Raw genomic sequence first — 21595 nt, 5'->3', positions numbered from 1 at the left:
AAGCGAGATCCTTTTGAATTACTCTGAATTAAAAACAAAACAACGCTTGACACTTACAAATCGCTGTGTGGTGCGACTTCAACGTAGTAAATATTCAAAGTGCATTGATAAGTTTGGCTTACAGATAAATATATTTTCAGGCCACTTATGAAGATTTCTATTTTGCCAGAATGTCTGTATAAAAAAAGGCACACAAAATAGGGATTTTCCGGGCTTTGGTTTCGAAGTTTGTGAATATTCAACGCTTGGCCTGACACCATCCCTCCCCCTACAACATGTTACAAGCAGATCGATTTGGACCAAGCTCCAGAAAAAATTGTGTAGTTTTTACACGTTTTTTGAGAAAGAAAATTTATTTTGGCCTTAACTTCTGATCCCGTAGACCGATATGGCCCATTTCTGATGGGAAGCAATATGACAGGATTCATCGGCGAATGCAACTTGTCGCAAGCAAATTGGTTGAGGTTAAGTACTTTTAAAATCGGCGAGACTTTTTGCGCACACACACATGCACAAAAGCACACATAGATATCACCTCAATTTGTCGAAATGAGTTGATCGGTATACAGTCTTCGGACCTTTTATTAAAGTTTGTTTTTGGAGAGGACATACAGCCTTTCGGTACACTTAGTGTACGCGGAAAGTAAAAAAAAAATGTTCTCTACAAAAGTATTCGACCAGATGGAGACGCTTGGTGCATTGGTACATCAATCCGTTTTATAATTTTTTATGCAAATTCCAATAGGGGGAATGGATAGGTGAGTAGGTTGAATAGGTTTTGTTCTATTATTGGCAGGGGTTTTTTTTATGACTGACTATGCTCAAATTTGGCCTATCAAATTTGCATATCAAAGAATATTGTGGCCAAATTTCATAAAATTTGGTCGACAAAAACCCCCCTGACAATAATAGAACAAAATCTGCCAAAGCCGTCTTTCCCCCTATATAAGATTCCCGTCAAAAATTGTATCTCGTTTCATTGTCTCAGTCGATTCTTTGGCTTATTTAAGATCAACTTTCCCAAAGAACTATTTTTAAAGGCGAAAACAAAGATCGAAAAAGTGCTGTTTTTTTTAAGATTGGCCCGATTTTGAACGAACATCGGGTGGATTTTTCAAGCCGGTACACACGTGCAGCAATTTTTCGGTTTTTGTTCTGAATGTTTGAGGTTTTGGCTTTCAGTCTTTTAGGATCAAAAACGGGGTTTTATGTTTTCATCCGACGTTTCGGACACATGTATTGTGCCCTTTTCAAGGAGTTAACTGTGGGATACCGAAAGTGTCCCTGGTGATATAAAGTAACTTCAGTCAAAGGTTGTGCTATAAGTGTTGAGTGAGCACTCTGTAAATGCTACTGGGAGCACTGCAAGCACCACTTAACATACTACAAGCGTACAGAGGCTGACGTCTCGGCCTCATTCATTCACGGGGTTTCGAGTAGCAAGGTTGTGGCAGTGGAGCGGTTCTTCCCAGCTGGAAATAGGTTTCACAAATGGCGATCCTGCCAGCCTTTTCTTGAAAAAAAAATCCAAAGAAAAGTTGAATTACCTGGCTAGTTTATAAGATAGTGGAAGAACCGCTCCTCGCACAACATAAAACGTCGCGGTGCGTTTCCGTGCAATCGAGTTGTTTGTGCTTTTTTTTTCATCGAAGTACATCGAGGTGAGTGTAAACAACAGCCTGTTCCGGGAATGGTTTCCAATAATTAGTCCAGGAGCGTGGCGATTAAGCGGAATAGAAGCTGAGTTTCGTAACCTGTTAGTTAGAGTTTGGATCATTTTATCAAGTGAATTCAACGGTTTCTTTGCGATGTTGTTGTTTTGCAGACGAGCCGCTTTAGGTCGTTGCGCAAATGTCACATCGCGAAGGAGAGGGAAACAGTGCTGGTTGTTTTGCTAAGGCAAATGTCGCACTGACGGCTTCCCTGTTCGATGTTGTTGTTTTGCAGACGAGCCGCTTTAGGTCGTTGCGCAAATGTCACATCGCGAAGGAAAGGGAAACAGTGCTGGTTGTTTTGCTAAGGCAAATGTCGCACTGATGGCTTCCCTGTTCGATGTTGTTGTTTTGCAGACGAGCCGCTTTAGGTCGTTGCGCAAATGTCACATCGCGAAGGAGAGGGAAACAGTGCTGGTTGTTTTGCTAAGGCAAATGTCGCACTGACGGCTTCCCTGTTCGATGTTGTTGTTTTGCAGACGAGCCGCTTTAGGTCGTTGCGCAAATGTCACATCGCGAAGGAAAGGGAAACAGTGCTGGTTGTTTTGCTAAGGCAAATGTCGCACTGACGGCTTCCCTGTTCGATGTAGTTGTTTTGCAGACGAGCCGCTTTAGGTCGTTGCGCAAATGTCACATCGCGAAGGAAAGGGAAACAGTGCTGGTTGTTTTGCTAAGGCAAATGTCGCACTGACGGCTTCCCTGTTCGATGTTGTTGTTTTGCAGACGAGCCGCTTTAGGTCGTTGCGCAAATGTCACATCGCGAAGGAAAGGGAAACAGTGCTGGTTGTTTTGCTAAGGCAAATGTCACACTGACGGCTTCCCTGTTCGATGAAGTTGTTTTGCAGACGAGCCGCTTTAGGTCGTTGCGCAAATGTCACATCGCGAAGGAAAGGGAAACAGTGCTGGTTGTTTTGCTAAGGCAAATGTCGCACTGACGGCTTCCCTGTTCGATGTTGTTGTTTTGCAGACGAGCCGTTTTAGGTCGTTGCGCAAATGTCGCATCGTGAAGAAAAGAGAAACAGTATAGGTTGTTTTGCTAAGGCAAATGGCGCTCTTACGGATTCCCTGTTTAATGTTGTTTTGTACACGAGCCGCTTAAAGTCGTTACGCAAATGTTACATTGCGAAAGAAGGAGAAACAGTGCGGTTGTGTTGCTAAGACAAATGGCGCTCTTGCGGCTTTTCATCGCAATATTTTTTATTCAGGCTATTGAACAACGGGAACTACAGCAATGTATAAAAAATTTCTGTACTATTTTTCGTGAAAGATTTTGCTCAGCTGCACAAATGTTACATCGCAATTAAAAAGAACTGCAGTAAGTATTTGAAGTGAGGGTCACATGATCTTTCCCAGAATATTGTTCTTGTTAGTTTTATACAAAAAAATAGCTTTGATGAAGAAGCACTAAGTAGTAAGCACTAGTCAGAACTACTACAAATTAGTCCAAGCTGCCTTATTGAACATGACAAATATCCATATTACTACATTATATTGAAATGTATTGCCATTCATCGGGCTCGGTATCTCGATGGAAAATGTTTTTACTTTGTATTATGTATGTGTGAGTATTCTGAACAATTGAATGGTATACATCATACTTAAGTTATTTAAGCTATCAATATTTATTGATTTTGTTTAGCCGAATGTTGTCTTAAATGCCGAAAGCGCTTACACTACATTAAATGCACTAAACTGCAAAATTTCAACGTTAACTCGTTGTTGGACAATTATGATGTCCTTGATTTGTACGCCTGCCGATAAAATTCTCTTACTAATGCAATAATTACGAATTATTTCAGATAAATCTCCATGTGACGAGTGTTCGGAATGAGTCTGTTCGGGATTTGAGTCCAAACGGTATATGTGTAGTAATAAAAAACCCTTCGATCTTTTTTTCTTCTCGGAGTAGAGGAAGGATGTGGGATACCGAAAGTGTCCCTGGTGATATAAAGTAACTTCAGTCAAAGGTTGTTGCTATAAGTGTAAATGCTACTGGGAGCACTGCAAGCACCACTTAACATACTACAAACGTACAGAGGCTGACGTCTCGGCCTCATTCATTCACGGGGTTTCGAGTAGCAAGGTTGTGGCAGTGGAGCGGTTCTTCCCAGCTGGAAATAGGTTTCACATTAACTATGATCCGTTTCATTGTCACATTAGCCCTCAGAATAGGTCCTATTTGTCACCAAAATTCGTTTGCCCTGTCTTGTCTGTCTTGTCCAGTAAAAGTGGCGCCAAACAGAAAAGTGCACCAAAAAGTTTCTGCGAGCCGGGTCAATTCAAATTTCCACCCTACCTCATAAAGACAGGGCAAACGAATTGTGGTGACAAATAGGTCCTATGTTGAGGGCTAATGTGTCAATAAAACGGATCATAGTTAACTCCTTGAAAAAGGCACAATACATGTGTCCGAAACGTAGGATGAAAACATAAAAACCCCTTTTTTGATCCCAAAAGACAAAAAGCCAAAACCTCAAACGTCGCCATCTCAGTCGAATGAATTAGGAAAGTTTGTTTTTAATTTTAAAAATAGTCAGAGACTTAAAAAAATATGGGTTCTAAGGGAAAGTTGACCTTAAATAAGCCAAATTTTTGACGGGAAAGGTCAATTCATAACATAAATAAAGAATCGGAACGAAAATTAAGGAATTAAGTAATTAAGGAATTAAGAAATTGAGGAATTAAGGAATTAAGGAATTAAGTTATTAAGGAATTAAGGAATTAAGGAATCAATGAATTAATGAATTAAGGAATCAAGGAATTAAGGAAGTAAGGAATTAAGGAAATAAGGAATTAAGGAATTAAAGAATTAAGGAAGTAAGGAATTAATGAATTAAGGAAATAAGGAATTGAGGAAATAAGGAATTAAGGAATTAAGGAATTAAGGAATTAAGGAATTAAGGAATTAAGGAATTAAGGAATTAAGGAATTAAGGAATAAAGGAATTAAGGAATTAAGGAATTAAAGGGTGGTATGGACTTCTTAAGTACTGTGCAAATAGATAGGACAAGTAGCGGTCAAGGAATGATTCTGCTGCTGACATTCCTTGAATGGTACGGAGCTAACAAGGAAATCAAATAATTTAACAATAGCAGGCGTATTGCAGTGTAGAAAACACAGGTTTACGTCTACCCTTGCGAAATAATGCTCGGATGCATTATTCCGCAAGTAAAGTGACGTTTTGTTAAGTTTTTTTTTCACTCTGTTTTATGTTTGTTTGTTATTCATTGCAGGTCCACTGTTTTTTCGGCTATGCTGATCTTCAGGTGTACCAAGATGAAAGGCTATGTTCGAAGTAGGTGCTGTGATTGGCCATGTTCTGGGAAGCGTCGAAATTAGCTAGGTCTTTCTCAATCGTCAACCGGTCTAAACTTCTCCTCCTGGCCATCCTGAGCGTTCGAATATCGATGAAGATTTTGGTGGCGTAGCTTGAGCAGTTGCCAAACCCGCGCTGCATATATAATATATTATCTTCATCAAATGCTTCCGCAGTGTGCAGTGTGCATCTCTACATATCGTATTTCTAATGAAAGCTATTCCCAGCTCGTGTGTGTTGTCGCTACGGTGTTGAATTCCTACAACTATATCGGAAATAATGCGAGTTATTGTCGACTTGATGATGCTGAGAGATTTGAAGCTGCATGTGACTAGACTAGCTTCTAATTACTAGTCTATTATCGTCGCTGTGGTTTTCTCCGATGGTTGCGGTTCGTATTCTTTCGTATTAGGCCAACAAGGCAAGGCACCAGCTCACATTGACCGCAACTCTCTGAATTTCTAAATAAGGATAGTTCACAGTGTTGCTTGATGTCCCTCACAGTTCTAGGACCTATTCTCAGTTGCTCCTGACAAAGGTAATAGGCGCTGTTGGGAGCCGCACCTGCTTGGTGAACACTCGCTTGATCAGATAACACCCGGAGAGAAGTAAACCCCCTTTCCCTGTCAGCAAACGACCAACTTTTCCACTACCAACCCTTTACCCGACCGACCGGCATCTTGGTGAATAAGAATAGAAGTTGGGGGTTGTTCAAAAATGATGTCACAGGTTTTGGGGGGGGGGAGGGGGTCTAAGATTTTGTGACAGTACATGTACTTGTACTAGGTATACAAAAAAGCGTGACAGAGGGGGGGGGGGGGGGTCTAGAAATCCCAAAAAGTAGTGGACGTCATAGTTGAATCGCCCCTTGCTTGGCAGGAGGCTAACGACCACGCAATGGCGACTGCGTCGAGTATTCTTCCAGAAATTAAGCCGAAATTCATCCTGGAATTCTTTTATGACTTTCTTCAACAATTTCGTGGTAAATTTCTTTATTAAATATCTTTGGAAATGCTTTGGGCTTGGATTGGTTACATTTTGTCTGATAAAACTTGGAAAAATTTCAGACTACCAGAAAAAAAATCTGGAGCTATCAAATTAGGGAATTAGGGAATCACAGTAAAAACTGAAAAGTCAGGGAATTCTCGGGGTAATCAGTGAAATCAACAAGAGAAAAACTTAACGTTTCATATCGTTTGTTTTAAGGTTCAGATAAGGAGTCGTAAAGACCCGTCTCAATGTCACAGGGCAATGAGCTACAGACAAGTTGTCAAATAACTCACCTCAAAAATGAAGAAGAAGCAGATCATAAGGTTTTCCGTCGTTTAATATGCTTTAAGTGCAAACTAATGCTATAATTCTGAAAGTAACTTCCCAAGAAATTTCAAAAGGAACTTCCGAAGGAATTCCTAAAAAAATTTCCGAAGGAATTCCTAAAGGAACTTCCGAAGGAATTACTAAAGGAACTTAAGAAGGAATTCCTAAAGGAACTTCCGGAGGAATTCCTACAGGAACTTCCGGAGGAATTTCTAAAGGATTTTCCGGAGGAATTCCTAAAGGAACTTCCGAAGGAATTCCCAAAGGAACTTCCGAAGGAATTCCCAAAGGAACTTCCGAAGGAATTCATAAAGGAACTTCGGGAAAAATTCTATCTTCCGGAGGAATTCCTCAAGGAACTTCCAGACGAGTTACTATAGGAACTTCCGTATGAATTCCTGAACAAACTTCCGGAAGAATTTCTGAATGAACTTGTGGACGAATTCCTCAATGCACTTCCGGAGGAATTTCCAACTTTCGAAGAATTTCCCAAGGAATTACTTGAAGGGACTTTCTAGAGGATATACCGGAAAAATTCTTCGATAAACTTCCGGCAAAATTTCCCGAGGAAGTGCTGGAGGAACTTCCCGAGGAATTATTGGAATAACTTCTGAATCAATTTTAGCAGTAATTTCCGAAGGAATTCCTAGAGGAACTTCTGGAGGAGTTCCTAGAGGAACTTCCCGACGAAATACTGGAAGAAGTAAGGAAGAATTCCTGGTCCTGGACTTTTCGAGGAGTTGGTCGATCTCCCGGAGGAACTTCGGAGGGATTCCTGAAGAAACTTTCAGAGTAATTCTAATGGAATTATCAGCGCAATTTCTTACGAATTATTCGGAGAAATTCATCAAGAAACTTTCGAAGGAATTCCTGATCGAAATTTCTTCAAGAAACTTTCTAGATGATCTTTTAAAGGAAAGGAAATCCTCAAAGAAACTTCCGAAAGATTTTCTCAGGGAATTTCTGGAGAAACTTCCCGAGTAGTTATTTGAATAGGTTCTGTATTAATTCTTGCAGGATTTTCCGGGAGAATTCCTGGAAAAGCATAGAATCCTTGGAGAAACTTTTGATAGAATCCTTGGAGAAACTTCCCTTGAAATTCCTGGAATAACTTCGAAAAGAATACCTGATAGATCTGCCGGAGGAATGCCCGAAGGAACATCTCGAGGAAATCCTTGAATAGTTTCTGAGAGAATTCCTGGTTGATCTCCCGGGGGAATTTCGGAGGAATTTCCGGAAGGAATTCCTGAAGGACATCTCGGAGGAATTTCTGAATGCATTTCCTAAAAGAACCTCCGGAATAATTTGTGAATGAACTTCCGAAAGAAATCCTTGAAAAACATTTGGATAAAGTCCTGAAGGATCTTCCTGTGGGAGTCTTGAAGGAACTTCTCGTCGAGCTCCTGATTCAACTTCCCGTTGAATTCCTGAACGACCTTTCGGAAGAATTATTCACGAAAGAACTTCAGAATGAATTTTTGGAGGAACTTCCGGAGGGATTATGGAGCCTTTGATGCATTTTGACGACGCTTCCGGAGAAATTTCGGAGAATTTCTATTGCATTCAATAAGTTCACGCTGATCCATTCCGTCGGCGTGTTGCCGTCCCGCCATCGCTGTCTGAAAATTCTTCATCACCAAGCTCATCACGCTACTGGCGAAACAATTTCGATAATACCAGAGTTCTAGTTTTGTATTAAAAAAAAGTATTTAGCACAAATTATAAAAAATAACCAGTCGATTTATCAGTCATAAATGTCATATACTTCGTTTTCGTCCGATGAATTTTGCGTTTATTTGTATGCTCTTAAATAATGCGAAGGAAAGTGTTTCTAGGTATAAAACCGATTGTCCCATATTCTTCAGACTCTAAGCTATAACTTAAGACAAAAAAAATTGACCCCCATCAATCTAACCCATTAAACGACGCAAACAAGAATGTGTAAACGGGAAGGCATAACTAGTAACAAAACATCACACAAAGAAGTGGATCTCGAGCAATTGTAGCTGTATCTTAAGCAATCGTGGAACGTTGTGGAACACCTTCAGGAACCAACACGTTACCAGACGGCCTGGAGCAATCAGCTAATAATATGGAGGAAGTGGCATATTTCTCTTGTGACGTCGCATTGAAATATTCAGCTTATTTCCGTATACACATTTTTGGACGATGGGGCGACACTGGACACTGGTTTATGAGCAGGTACTGAGTGCCTTCAGTGTACAGCGAATAAGGCAAGAACTGAAGCGATTCCATTATGTCACGCTAGAAACCTCCAGCTCACAAAGCATTCCACTTGTCCACTTTCTTGGAGGTTTCCATTCACGGAACTGGCTTCCCAATTCCAAGGAAGTTCTCACATGGGCTGGGGAAAGCACACGAACTTCAGAGATATGGCTTCGGCTCTACGAGACATCCCCACCTACGACGGTACAAGCGAGAAGATGCTGCAAAAGATGATTATTTTTCGGAAAAAAGTTGCAGCTATTTATTTTCAAGCTCTTACCTGTTTGTTGACAGACAAACAATGATTTTTCGCCTACTTTATCTACTGCATTTACGTTGAAATTACTTTGGTAATTTGATCAAATTTTCCTTGAGCCTTTTCCTTGAGATCTCCATACTAAGCTTAAGGAATTAAGGAATTAAGGAATTAAGTAATTAAGGAATTAAGGAATTAAGGAATCAAGGAATCAAGAAATTAAGGAATTAAGGAATCAAGGAATTAAGGAATTAAGGAATTGAGGAATTAAGAAATTAAGGAATTAAGGAATTAAGGAATTAAGGAATTAAGGAATTAAGGAATTAAGGAATTAAGGAATTAAGGAATTGAGGAATTGAGGAATTAAGGAATTAAGGAATTAAGGAATTAAGGAATTAAGGAATTAAGGAATTAAGGAATTAAGGAATTAAGGAATCAAGGAATCAAGAAATTAAGGAATTAAGGAATCAAGGAATTAAGGAATTAAGGAATTGAGGAATTAAGGAATTAAGGAATTAAGGAATTAAGGAATTAAGGAATTAAGGAATTAAGGAATTAAGGAATTGAGGAATTAAGGAATTAAGGAATTGAGGAATTGAGGATTTGAGGAATTAAGGATTTGAGGAATTAAGGAATTTAGGAATTAAGGAATTATGCAATTAAGCAATTAAGTAATTAAGCAATTAAGCAATTAGGTAATTAAGGAATTAAGGAATTAAGGAATTAAGGAATTAAGGAATTAAGGAATTAAGGAATTAAGGGATTAAGGAATTAAGGAATTAAGGAATTAAGGAATTAAGGAATTAAGGAATTAAGGAATTAAGGAATTAAGGACATTGAAGGAATTATGAATTAAGGAATTAAGGAATTATGAATTAAGGAATTGAGAATTAAGGAATTGAACTAAGGAATTAAGGAATTAAGGAATTGGGAATTGAAAGGAATTGAATTAAGGAATCAAGGAATTAAGGAATTAAGGAATCAAGGAATTAAGGAATTACGAACCAAGGAATTAAGGAATTGGCGAATTAAGGAATTGAGGGAATTGAGAATTGAGGAATTAAGAACTTGAGGAATTAAGGAATTCAAGGAATTGAACCATGAATTAAGGAACTACGAACTAAGGAATTAAAGAATTAAGGAATTAAGGAATTAAGGAATTGAGGAATTGATTAAGTTAAGTTGAATTAAGGAATTAAGGAATTAAGAAATTAAGGAATTAAGGAATTAAGGAATTAAGGAATTAAGGAATTGAGGAATTGAGGAATTGAGGAATTAAGGAATTAAGGAATTAAGGAATTAAGGAATTAAGGAATTAAGGAATTAAGGAATTAAGGAATTAAGGATTTAAGGAATTAAGGAATTAAGGAATTAAGGAATTAAGGAATTAAGGAATTAAGGAATTAAGGAATTAAGGAATTAAGGAATTGAAGAATTAAGGAATTAAAGAATTAAGGAATTAAGGAGTTGAGGAATTAAGGAATTAAGGAATCAAGCAATTAAGGAATTAAGGAGGTTATTAATTGGAAACTAAGGATTAAAACAATTAAAGCAAATAACAGCTATGGACTTGTTGCGGTAGTACTTATTTGCGTAAAAATTATCTAGATGCAAACATAATTCATTTAAAATTCATCTCATTATACCACGCCATGCTGCTATTATTGATTTCACATTGCTGCAACTACCAAATCGCATTCAACATCATTGAAGTTAAATGTTTTCAATCATACGAAATCTACTGTATTGCAAGTATTCATATATCTTATTAGTTATTCAATTTGAATTTTATATCTATAGCGTCGTTGGAAGGGTTTTTGGCCGAAAAATGTCAGGTTCCGCCAACTGTTGATGGATAATTACCGTATTATTGAATTTTTAATTAAATTCTCGCGATGATTACTTGTTTAAGTTCTCAATAATCAAATAAATGAAACAAAAATTAACCCATTCAATTATCACCATTTACGCGTAATTACAATTCTGTTAAAGTGTCATGCCCGTCATACCAAAAGAGAATGAGAATGTAAACTCTAGTAATAATTAAAACTCGACTTGTTGTTCGGTGAAATCATTGAAGATTTAAACAAATTCAGACGGAATAACATTCATATGATAAATGTATCCCCGTTTGATAGCTGCAGATGATTTGTGCCGACGTTTACCATCAATCAGGGAGGAGTTTTACATTACGCTTCCGACAATCGATTGCACGCCAGGGATATAAATTATGCATACAAAATAAATATATAAATGGGTGTGATTTCCACCCTATTTACGCACCGGTCGGTATCAACGCCGGCTTCCATTCCGTGTTGTAATTTAATTCAATTGAATTATTCTTGGCCACAAAACAGCTTTCGCCGATCCGCTGTGATTGGGGCCCAGTTGGGCAGACATAATCCGGCCGGATGACGACGCTGATGCGGATGATTGTTCCCACGTGAGCCAGAGATTATCGCAATCGCAAACGAAATTATCGATGCATGCAAAGTTGCTCCACGGAACGGTTGGAACTGAGAGAATCGTCGACGGTTCGCTTGCTGTGATTGGAATAGGGCGAGGTGAGCGTTCCGTCGTAAAACACTGTGCGCGTTGGCGGTGCCATAGGAACATGTGGATTAAATTACTCATAATAATCTTTTGAATTGACAAAGTCGCAGATTGTTTTCCTAATTGGATATGATTGGCATCAGCTTCAAACTTCAAAGAAATATGAATAAAGAGGCAGGTAAAACTTATATTTATTAAACACAACCAGCGAATTATGTATGTATGTATAAACGAAATCTTTATGAAATGTTGACATAAACTAAATTACTGGATTTTTATGACAATATAGGACACTGCACGGAAACATCTCTTTCTCTCTCGTTCTTCATAAATTTTGACGTTTTCTGGCCTTGTTGTTTTCTAATTTCTTTGCAGCGAGAAAGAGACAAAGCAGTCCGTGCATGCACTCAGCGAACTGGACTATCGAAATTCATAGCTGGCGCCTTATGAATCTTCGACTGCTTATACCACAAACATTGCTTCTTATACGCAGTTACCTTCCTGAGTTTTCAAGCGTCGATGGGCGTGTGGTCTCGACCTCGACGTCCATGCTCCGAACCCAGTCTGCCGCACTGACTTTTTTTTAAATGAAAATCATCATTCATAAGGCAACATATTGAAATTCATACCGATTACTTGTGGCAAATTTTCATAAGGCGTTTGATTGAAAGTCATATGTTCATTTTCCTCAGTGTATGACTCTTACAGTTTCGTAAATGTATGCCAAAACTTTATACTTAGTTGCATGCTTAGTTCTTTTTTATGGTTATGAGTTTAAGTACATATTGATAAATTTATAATCAATTTTATCGATTTTGAAAGCTGTCGAACATAATTTGTTTCGAATTAATTTGTGATTTGATTTGCATTTGGTTTCTTTTATTACATTGTTGTAGCTTAAAATTTGAAACATTATTATTTCAAAAATATTTGCTTTGGTGTTTTGAGCAATAAAACATTGCAATTTATTTAATTTAAAAAAAAAGCTAAATAAGAGCTAATTTTCATGCATATCAATAATAAAACTTACTTAGTGGTCAGTATAGATAGTGGAATATAAAGATGAGCGAAGATAAATCCTCTGTCTCCAAACGAACTGTCAAACGTGTCTCCAAACGAGCATGACGTCACGAATTCAATGGAAACGTTAAGGGCTGTGACGTCATATGCGCGTGTGCAAAAAAATCGACTCAGCCATGCTTTCGCTCATCTATAGATTCTACTATCTATAGTGGTCAGTTGCCTCATGAAGCTATATGTTTGCCTCATTTTACAATTATTTGAAAATTTTGTTTTCTTTCGCGACTAAATACCGGGTATGATAAGTTAGCTAGTATCTGTTAGTTAGTATCTGCAATATGAAGGTCGACCAAGAGCAAGCATTAGAGATGCGTATTGGATAAAATGAAGCAAATATATGGATGTGCATTTTTGAAAATAGGCGTCCAACTGCCCGTTGGTGTCCTGGGGCAGCAGTTCTCAACCCTTTCTTTGAGAGGTACCCCTTGGAACTTATGTAGAGATACCTTAATCTGCTATTTTTTTTCGCTGTAAATGAAATGGCTCTCTAAAAAGATTTATTATTTATTATTTTTACTCCGTGAAACATGCCAACTCAAATTAAGTTTAAACACATAGCTTCCCACAAGACTTTGAAGACTTTTATAGGCTTCCGAGCTTCTTAAAAGGAAGCTTCCAAGCCTCCTGAAAGTAGGATTCAGAGCTTCTTGCCAGAAGACTTCCAAGCCTCTTAAAAGGAGGCTTTCGAGGATCTTTAGAGAAAACTTCGGAGCATCTTCAAATAACGCTTATCAGCAACTTGAAAAAAGGCTTCCAAGTCACTTGAAAGAATTACAAACATTTTGAAGGGAGGCTTCAGAGCCTCTTGAAAGGCAGCTTCCAAGCCACTTAAAAGGAAACTTCCGAGCCTCTAGAGAGGTGACTTCCAAGTCTCTTGAAAAAAGGCTTCCGGGCTTGAAAAAAGGCTTTAAAAAAAGAATTCCGAAAAATTCTTGTAACGAGGCTTCCGACCCCATTGAAAAAAGAATTCCGAAGAATTCTTGGAACGAGCCGTCCAGCACTCTTGAAACGAGGCTTCTGAGCATTGAAACAAGGCTTGCAAGCATCCTTCCAAGAGGCCCGGAAGCCTCCTTCCAAGAGGTCCGGAAGCCCTTCCAAGAGGCCCGAAAGCCTCCTTCCAAGAGGCTCGGAAGCCTCCTTCCAAGAGGCTCGGAAGCCTCCTTCCAAGAGGCCCGGAAGCCTCCTTCCAAGAGGCCCGGAACCCTCCTTCCAAGAGGCCCGGAAGCCTCCTTCCAAGAGGCCCGGAAGCCTCCTTCCAAGAGGCCCGGAAGCCTCCTTCCAAGAGGCCCGGAAGCCTCCTTCCAAGAGGCCCGGAAGCCTCCTTCCAAGAGGCCCGGAAGCCTCCTTCCAAGAGGCCAGAAGCCTCCTTCCAAGAGGCCCGGAAGCCTCCTTCCAAGAGGCAGGCCTCCCAAGAGGCCCGGAAGCCTCCTTCCAAGAGGCCCGAAAGCCTCCTTCCAAGAGGCCCGGAAGCCTCCTTCCAAGAGGCCCGGAAGCCTCCTTCCAAGGGGCCCTGAAGCCTCCTTCCAAGGGGCCCTGAAGCCTCCTTCCAAGAGGCCCGGAAGCCTCCTTCCAAGAGGCCCGGAAGCCTCTTTTGAAGAGGCTCGGAAGCCTCCTTTCAAGAGGCTCGGAAGCCTCCTTTCAAGAGGGCTCAGGCCTCCTTTCAAGAGGCTCAGGAGCCTCCTTTCAAGAGGCTCAGAAGCCTCCTTTCAAGAGGCTCAGAAGCCTCCTTTCAAGAGCTCCAGGAAGCCTCCTTTCAAGAGGCTCAGGAAGCCTCCTTTCAAGAGGCTCAGAAGCCTCCTCTCAAGAGGCCTGGAAGCCTCCTTTCAAGAGGCTCAGAAGCCTCCTTTCAAGAAGCTCCAGAGCCTCCTTTCAAGAGGCTCAGAAGCCTCCTTTCAAGAGGCTCAGAGCCTCCTTTCAAGAGGCTCAGAAGCCTCCTTTCAAGAGGCTCAGAAGCCTCCTTTCAAGAGGCTCAGGAAGCCTCCTTTCAAGAGGCTCGGAAGCCTCCTTTCAAGAGGCCTGGAAGCCTCCTTTCAAGAGGCTCGGAAGCCTCCTTTCAAGAGGCTCAGAAGCCTCCTTTCAAGAGCTCAGAAGCCTCCTTTCAAGAGGCTCGAAGCCTCCTTCCAAGAGGCTCGGAAGCCTTCTTTCAAGGCTCAGAAGCCTCCTTTCAAGGCTCAGAAGCCTCCTTTCAAGAGCTCAGAAGCCTCCTTTCAAGAGGCTCAGAAGCCTCCTTTCAAGAGCTCAGAAGCCTCCTTTCAAGAGGCTCAGAAGCCTCCTTCAAGAGGCTCGGAAGCCTCCTTTCAAGAGGCTCAGAAGCCTCCTTTCAAGAGGCTCCAGAAGCCTCCTTTCAAGAGCTCAGGAAGCCTCCCTTCAAGAGGCTCAGAAGCCTCCTTTCAAGAGGCCCGGAAGCCTCCTTTCCAAGAGGCTCAAGCCTCCTTTCAAGAGCTCAGGAAGCCTCCTTTCAAGAGGCTCGGAAGCCTCCTTTCAAGAGGCTCAGGAAGCCTCCTTTCAAGAGGCTCAGAAGCCTCCTTTCAAGAGGCTCAAGCCTCCTTTCAAGAGCTCAGAAGCCTCCTTTCAAGAGGCTCAAGCCTCTCCTTTCAAGAGGCCTGGAAGCCTCCTTTCAAGAGCTCCAGAAGCCTCCCTTTCAAGAAGCTCAGGAAGCCTCCTTTCAGAAAGGCTCAGAGCCTCCTTTCAAGAGGCTCAGAAGCCTCCTTTCAAGAGGCTCAGGCCTCCTTTCAAGAGGCCTCAGAAGCCTCCTATCAAGAGGCTCAAAGCCTCCTTTCAAGAGGCTCAGAAGCCTCCTTCCAAGAGGCTCAGGAAGCCTCCTTCCAAGAGGCTCAGAAGCCTCCTTCCAAGAGGCTCAGGCATCCTTCCAAGAGGCTCGGAAGCCTCCTTCCAAGAGGCTCGGAAGCCTCCTTCCAAGAGGCTCAGGAGGCCCTCCTTCCAAGAGGCTCCGGGAAGCCTCCTTCCAAGAGGCTCGGAAGCCTCCTTCCAAGAGGCTCAGAAGCCTCCTTCCAAGAGGCTCGGAAGCCTCCTTCCAAGAGGCTCAGGAAGCCTCCTTCCAAGAGGCTCAGAAGGCTCCTTCCAAAAGGCTCAGAAGCCTCCTTCCAAAAGGCTCAGGAAGCCTCCTTCCAAGAGGCTCAGAAGCCTCCTTCCAAGAGGCTCAGAAGCCTCCTTCCAAGAGGCTCAGAGCCTCCTTCCAAGAGGCTCGGAAGCCTCCTTCCAAGAGGCTCAGGAAGCCTCCTTCCAAGAGGCTCAGAGCCTCCTTCAAGAGGCTCAGGCCTCCTTCAAGAGGCTCGGAAGCCTCCTTCCAAGAGGCTCAGAAGCCTCCTTCCAAGAGGCTCAGAGCCTCCTTCCAAGAGGCTCAAAGCCTCCTTCCAAGAGGCTCGGAAGCCTCCTTCCAAGAGGCTCGGAAGCCTCCTTCCAAGAGGCTCAGAAGCCTCCTTCCAAGAGGCTCAGGAAGCCTCCTTCCAAGAGGCTCAGGAAGCCTCCTTTCAAGAGGCTCGGAAGCCTCCTTTCAAGAGCTCAGAAGTCTCCTTTCAAGAGGCTCAGAGCCTCCTTTCAAGAGGCTCAGAAGCCTCCTTCAAGAGGCTCGGAAGCCTCCTTTCAAGAGGCTCGGAAGCCTCCTTTCAAGAGGCTCGGAAGCCTCCTTTCAAGAGGCTCGGAAGCCTCCTTTCAAGAGGCTCGGAAGCCTCCTCTCAAGAGGCTCGGAAGCCACCTTTCAAGAGGCTCGGAAGCCTCCTTTCAAGAGGCCCGGAAGCCTCCTTCCAAGAGGCCCGGAAGCCTCCTTCCAAGAGGCCCGGAAACCTTCTTTCCAGAAACTTGGAAGCCTCCTTCCAAGAAACTTGGAAGCCTCCTTCCAAGAAACTTGGAAGCCTCCTCCCAAGAAACTTGGAGTCTTCCTTCAAAGAAGCTTGAAGGACTCCTTCCAAGAAGCTTGGAAGACTCCTTCCAAAAAGCTTGGAAGACTCCTTCCAAAAAGCTTGGAAGACTCCTTCCAAGAAGCTTGAAAGAATCCTTTCAAGAAACTTGGAAGCCTTCTTCCAAGAGGCACGGAAGCCTTCTTCCAAGAAGCTTGGAAGAATCCATCCAAGAGGCTCGGAAGCCTCCTTTCAAGAGACTTCATGAGGCTCGGAAGCCTCCTTTCAAAAGTTCCCAAACTGCACGGATCTGGTAAGATGCTTAATGACTACGATAAAAGGATATCTTTAGGTAAGTTGAACCTGTTAAGCGGTGGTATCAGAGCTACGGAAAGCAGAATACGTGGTCTATTGAGACTATTGAGGATAATCCTTTCCAGAAACTTTCCCGGCAGATTCCCTGGTTTCAGAAGCAGCACCAGTTTCTGTATCTTCCACTTATCCGGACAGCAACCACACATTAAACACTTCTGCAGCACCATTCTGAACAAGTCCGGAAAAGCAAATATCGCGGTATTCGCGACTGATGACAGCTTGTCATTGGAGATTTGCATACTTGCAGCGATTACTCGGTCTTCATCATCGTACGGTGTGCGGTTCAGACTTTTTCTTCTGAAAGCGTCTTCTGGCTCTGAGACAGTCAGCATAAAATGTTAGCAAGAGTTTCGTTCCACCAGTAGTTTGGCCGCCGGCTGTTCACTAGGTCCAATTTCCTCGGCATCGTCTATCGCAAGCCCTCGCTAGCGTTTCTGTCGGCTGCTTTGCGTCTAGATTTGTAGCGCCGCTGTCTGCACGAAATGTTTCGTGACGTGACGTCGATGATAGACTCTTTGCCATCTCTGCAAAATGTACTAACGGTGCCTTCGTTGCCCAATCTTTGCTCCAGCAAACTGTTACCTCTGGTGTTAGTCAATAGGTTTCCCAATCCACTGCCCAAGCATTGAAATTGCCTCCAATAATTACCGGTTTCCATCCAATCAACTTGTCAGCTAAACCGTCCAGATACGGTTATACTGCTTTTGAGTTCTCCTTGGGGGTGCGTAACAGTTACACGCGAAGATCCCGTTAATTTTGGCAATCACGAAACCTTCGGTTGAACTGTCTACTACTTCTTTGATTGGGAATCTGCCCATCGCTTGAATATCCTACATAGATCGGATCTGTCTGGACGGGACCTTGGCAATTTTGCGCCTGGTGTCCAAATGCCAAGGATAATCTTCTTCTTCTTATTGGCACTACATCCCCACACTGGGACAAAGCCGCCTCGAAGCTCATTGTTCACAGTCCACAGTTATTAACTTAAGCCAGTTTCTAAGCCAGGTTACCATTTTTGCATTCGTATATCATGAAGCTAGCATGATGATACTTTATGCTTAGGGAAATCGAGACAATTTCCAATCCGAAAATTGCCTAGACCGGCACCGGGAATCGAGCCCAGCCACCCTTAGCATGGTCTTGCTTTGTAGCCGCGCGTCATACCGCATGGCTAACGAGGGCCCTCTAAGTATAATATTCAATAACAATTCAAAATTTACCCATTTTTCTATTTTTTACCATTTTAAACGGGCTTGATGGTCATATGGCTACCGCTTCTGCCTCATACGCAGGAGGTCGTGGGTTCAATCCCAGGCCCGTTCCATACTTTGTATCTTTTCATATATTTCTCATGTTCTAGCAATCGCTAGAACTGCAAATGGGCTTTTATACCGTTTCTATCTTCTATACCTATACCTACAATTTGATTAATTCTAGCAGGTAACTGTTAGAATTCGAAATGAGCCAAAAAGCTCGTTTTGGCATCTAATTAAATATACTCCACCCTTTAATTACTATCACATTGGCAGCCCGTTAACCAAGACGAAGCTCTGCCGTAAAACCTAACCCTAGATTCCAATAAAATTCCGCAGGAACTCGTGGCTAGTGCAGAGCAGACATCATGCACGCGTACAAAAAATGATGAGATTGAGCAACGACTGCTACGCGCACATAAAATTTAGCGCGCGCGAGTCTCACGAAGCTTGTGTACCTCACATTAACATTGGTGAGTCGCATTGAGACATCTCAATGCGATCAGCTCATGCGCTGTTTGCCATGGCAAACCTTTGCAAACAACAGCGGAGATGCGTAAAGCAGCTTGAGCGGGAAATTTTCATTCAATAATATCGTCACCTAAGTAACGCCAGCTATGCATTTCTAGCGCATGAGATGAGTCTCATGAGACGTACATTGAGACACGCTCACTTAGTTATTACATGCGCGCGCTAGCTTCTCTCGTCGCACTGCATCGGTGCTACGTGAGCTTTTGTAGCTCATGGCACACTGTCTCATCCATGTATACACGAGAATTAAGATACTCTGGTGCAGAGGTGTTCTCGGATTGCAGTGTGCGAGTGACTGCATCATCAATTCCTTCCCATCCCCGTTGACCGTGAGGACGTGGCCAGCGCCGTTATGCACATTGAGGTTGGAGAGGAAATCCCATGCTTCCATTCATTGGTTCCCTGTGCAATTGCGATTGTTCTGGTCGATCACGGAGTAGCAACTATGAAATGCACGGTCATCATGCTCATGCTCATTTTTCTATTTTGTTTACCATTTTTTTTCATACCGTGGTGCAAAGCGACTAGAAAATATTTTCAAGGCTATCTTTGATGAAGACAATAATAGGTCTGGCACTCGTTTCAAGATTCATGTACCACCAACCAATTTGTCGTGAGTATTATTGTACCGCTCAAGAAAAAATCTACTCGTCCGCTTATTTTTAATAGCAACAGAAAATGAGCGCCGGACAGTCGCCTAAGAAAACATACCGCCAGAAAAAAGCTACTTTGGTATTTTTGAAAATTCAGCCGCCACGTGGTGGATTGTGCCGATGAATGCTTTGATAGCACATGCTATTTGTACTCAGGATAAATTTTTCACATCTATGAGAGCCTTGGAAAATAATCACGAAAGTTATCATTTTGTTGCAAGGCACAATATTCTGTCGCACAGAAAGACATAAATTTCTATAGACTCCATAAGTCCCTTCTTGTTGCATCACTGTTCGAAGAAATTGATATACAGACATCAAACGACAGACATCGAAGCATAAAACTTGACAAAATGACAGTAATAATAATAATAATTCTTAAGCATGTCATTAACCGTCTGAAATATTTCCTAAAATTTCTGCCATGAATCATTAACTTATTTCGAAGAAAATCTTTCACGAATCGACTTCATGAAACTGATGTTCACAAAGTTTTCAGAACGCCCTTTTGTGTCGACCGATGGCACGTAAAATAAACACCGGCACCGGAAAATAGATTGGCAATAAGCTATGTCTATTAGAAAGAAGAATAGCACCCTCCCCGATCAAGTCTCTTTGATAACCAACCCAAAATCGGCTTGTGAATAATGTCTAATTTCCACCCGACACGAGGAGCTTTTGCCAAAGGGAGCGGAATAATAGGGGCTTATATCCCGTCAGCACAAAATGAGCTGCTCGCCGCGCCGTTCAAAGCATTTTCCCGGCGCCCCGGCTTGCAAGTTGATGGATGGCTGACGATTCTTCATCTACGCGAAGTGCGACAACAACTCAATTTGGGATGTTAGGCGCGCACTTGGGGGCCCCGACACCCAGGTTCAGACGGTTTCTTCTTCTGGTGTTGCTGGGGGCGGTTACATGCTCTGCATTCTTCAGCCGATCTAATGTGTTTACAGTCATGTATGCTGCAACACGGTGGATTGGATTCGGTTGTGCTCGCTGATGTGCTGATTTTTAGTGTATCTTTTGACAAATTTAGCAGATTTTTATGTGGATAGAGCCCAACTTGCCATCTGCTGAAATCCTAATCAATTTGTTGAAAGATGACCTTTCTTAGCCTAGTGGTAAATAACAGTAAGGTACAAGGTGATTCCTTATACGATTTGGGAAATCATTGGATTGGAATTTTCCCCACATCCTAGGATAAGAGTATAATCCTTTTGGCCTCGTAATATTTCAATGTAGAAATGGTCATTTGACTTTGGAGTCTTGCAGCTAATGACTTGGGAAGCGTTTCGCATGAGCACAGCTGCGAGGCGTTTATGCCCCAGTGAGGGATGTAATACCAACTTAAAAGGAGATATTCAAAAATCTCTTATACCCAGCGTGATGTAGTGTATGCGACTTGACTGTAATTTTCACCTGGCACTTTACTCTCAGCTTCAAAGATGTAGCACAGACAATAGACGTATCAAAAACAGAAAAATCTAAAATATTTTTAAATATTTTGTTTTCCTTATAAAAAAATATTGATATTAAAGAGGTTTAAAGCTGTTCAAACTTTTGTTCAACAATACAACTAACTAGATTTTAATTTTTAGAACCCCATTTTTCTTAAATGGGTAAACACATTAATAAAGATTAAATAAAAATCTTGAATGGGCAATGAATAAGTCGAGTCAAGTACGAGACACTGAAGACGGCCTTACTGTTGAGGTCGAAATACGTATCTGTCAAGATACAATTAAGTGGTGGAATTCAATGGGATTGTACAAACTCGTTATATGACAAGTGAATGAATCTTCTTTTTTCTCGATCTCTTAACAGAAGAAAAACCCAGATTAATCCACCTAGCGGTGATGGTGCCTTTCTCGTTCGTTCAAAAGGTTTGGAAAAATCTCAAATAACACCAATATGTGGATTGGTCTTATTTTTCATATTTGTTTATATGCATAAAAAAATTCTCGCCGAACGCAATTTGTTGCAAACAAATCGGACGAGAATAAGAGCAAAAAATGGTATTTTATTTTGTAGTTTTAAAATTAGTATTTTCGCCATAACTTTTGACCCAATTGTACGATCCGGCCAACTTTCTATAGGAAACAATGGGACAAGATTCTGCGTCGAATGCAATCTGTTGCGAGCGACCTGAGAAGCACACATATTGCACATCAATCACAGTAACTTATATATGACCGGATTTAGTCACAATATGGTTCCTGCAACCAGATTTGTTGAAATTGTGTTGCTTGGGGAATAGATGAAGTATAAGTGCTAAGAAAGTGAGCTAGACTTTTTTGAACTCTTTTTCACAATAAATAGTAATTTGACCATGACATCTAAGCCCATAGTCCGATCTGGCTAATTTTTAATAAGAAAATATGAGACATTCTGCGTCGAATGCAATTTAATGCGAGCAAATCGGTCGAGGAAAAGTGCCCGAGAAATGAGTGACATTTTTTTTAGCGA

General features: G+C 41.7%; 1 protein-coding gene across 3 annotated transcripts in view; it reads right to left on the bottom strand.

The window, feature by feature from the left end:
* Positions 1-21595, bottom strand: part of LOC134217460 (heme transporter FLVCR2) — a 176718-nt gene that overhangs the window by 82358 nt on the left and 72765 nt on the right. The gene's annotated exons all lie outside the window — the stretch shown is intronic.

The sequence above is a fragment of the Armigeres subalbatus genome, chromosome 2 (assembly GCF_024139115.2).
Source record: "Armigeres subalbatus isolate Guangzhou_Male chromosome 2, GZ_Asu_2, whole genome shotgun sequence".
Lineage (NCBI taxonomy): Eukaryota > Metazoa > Arthropoda > Insecta > Diptera > Culicidae > Armigeres > Armigeres subalbatus.
The sequence above is the reverse complement of the archived record's forward strand: the minus strand, read 5'-3'. Positions and strand labels throughout refer to the sequence as shown.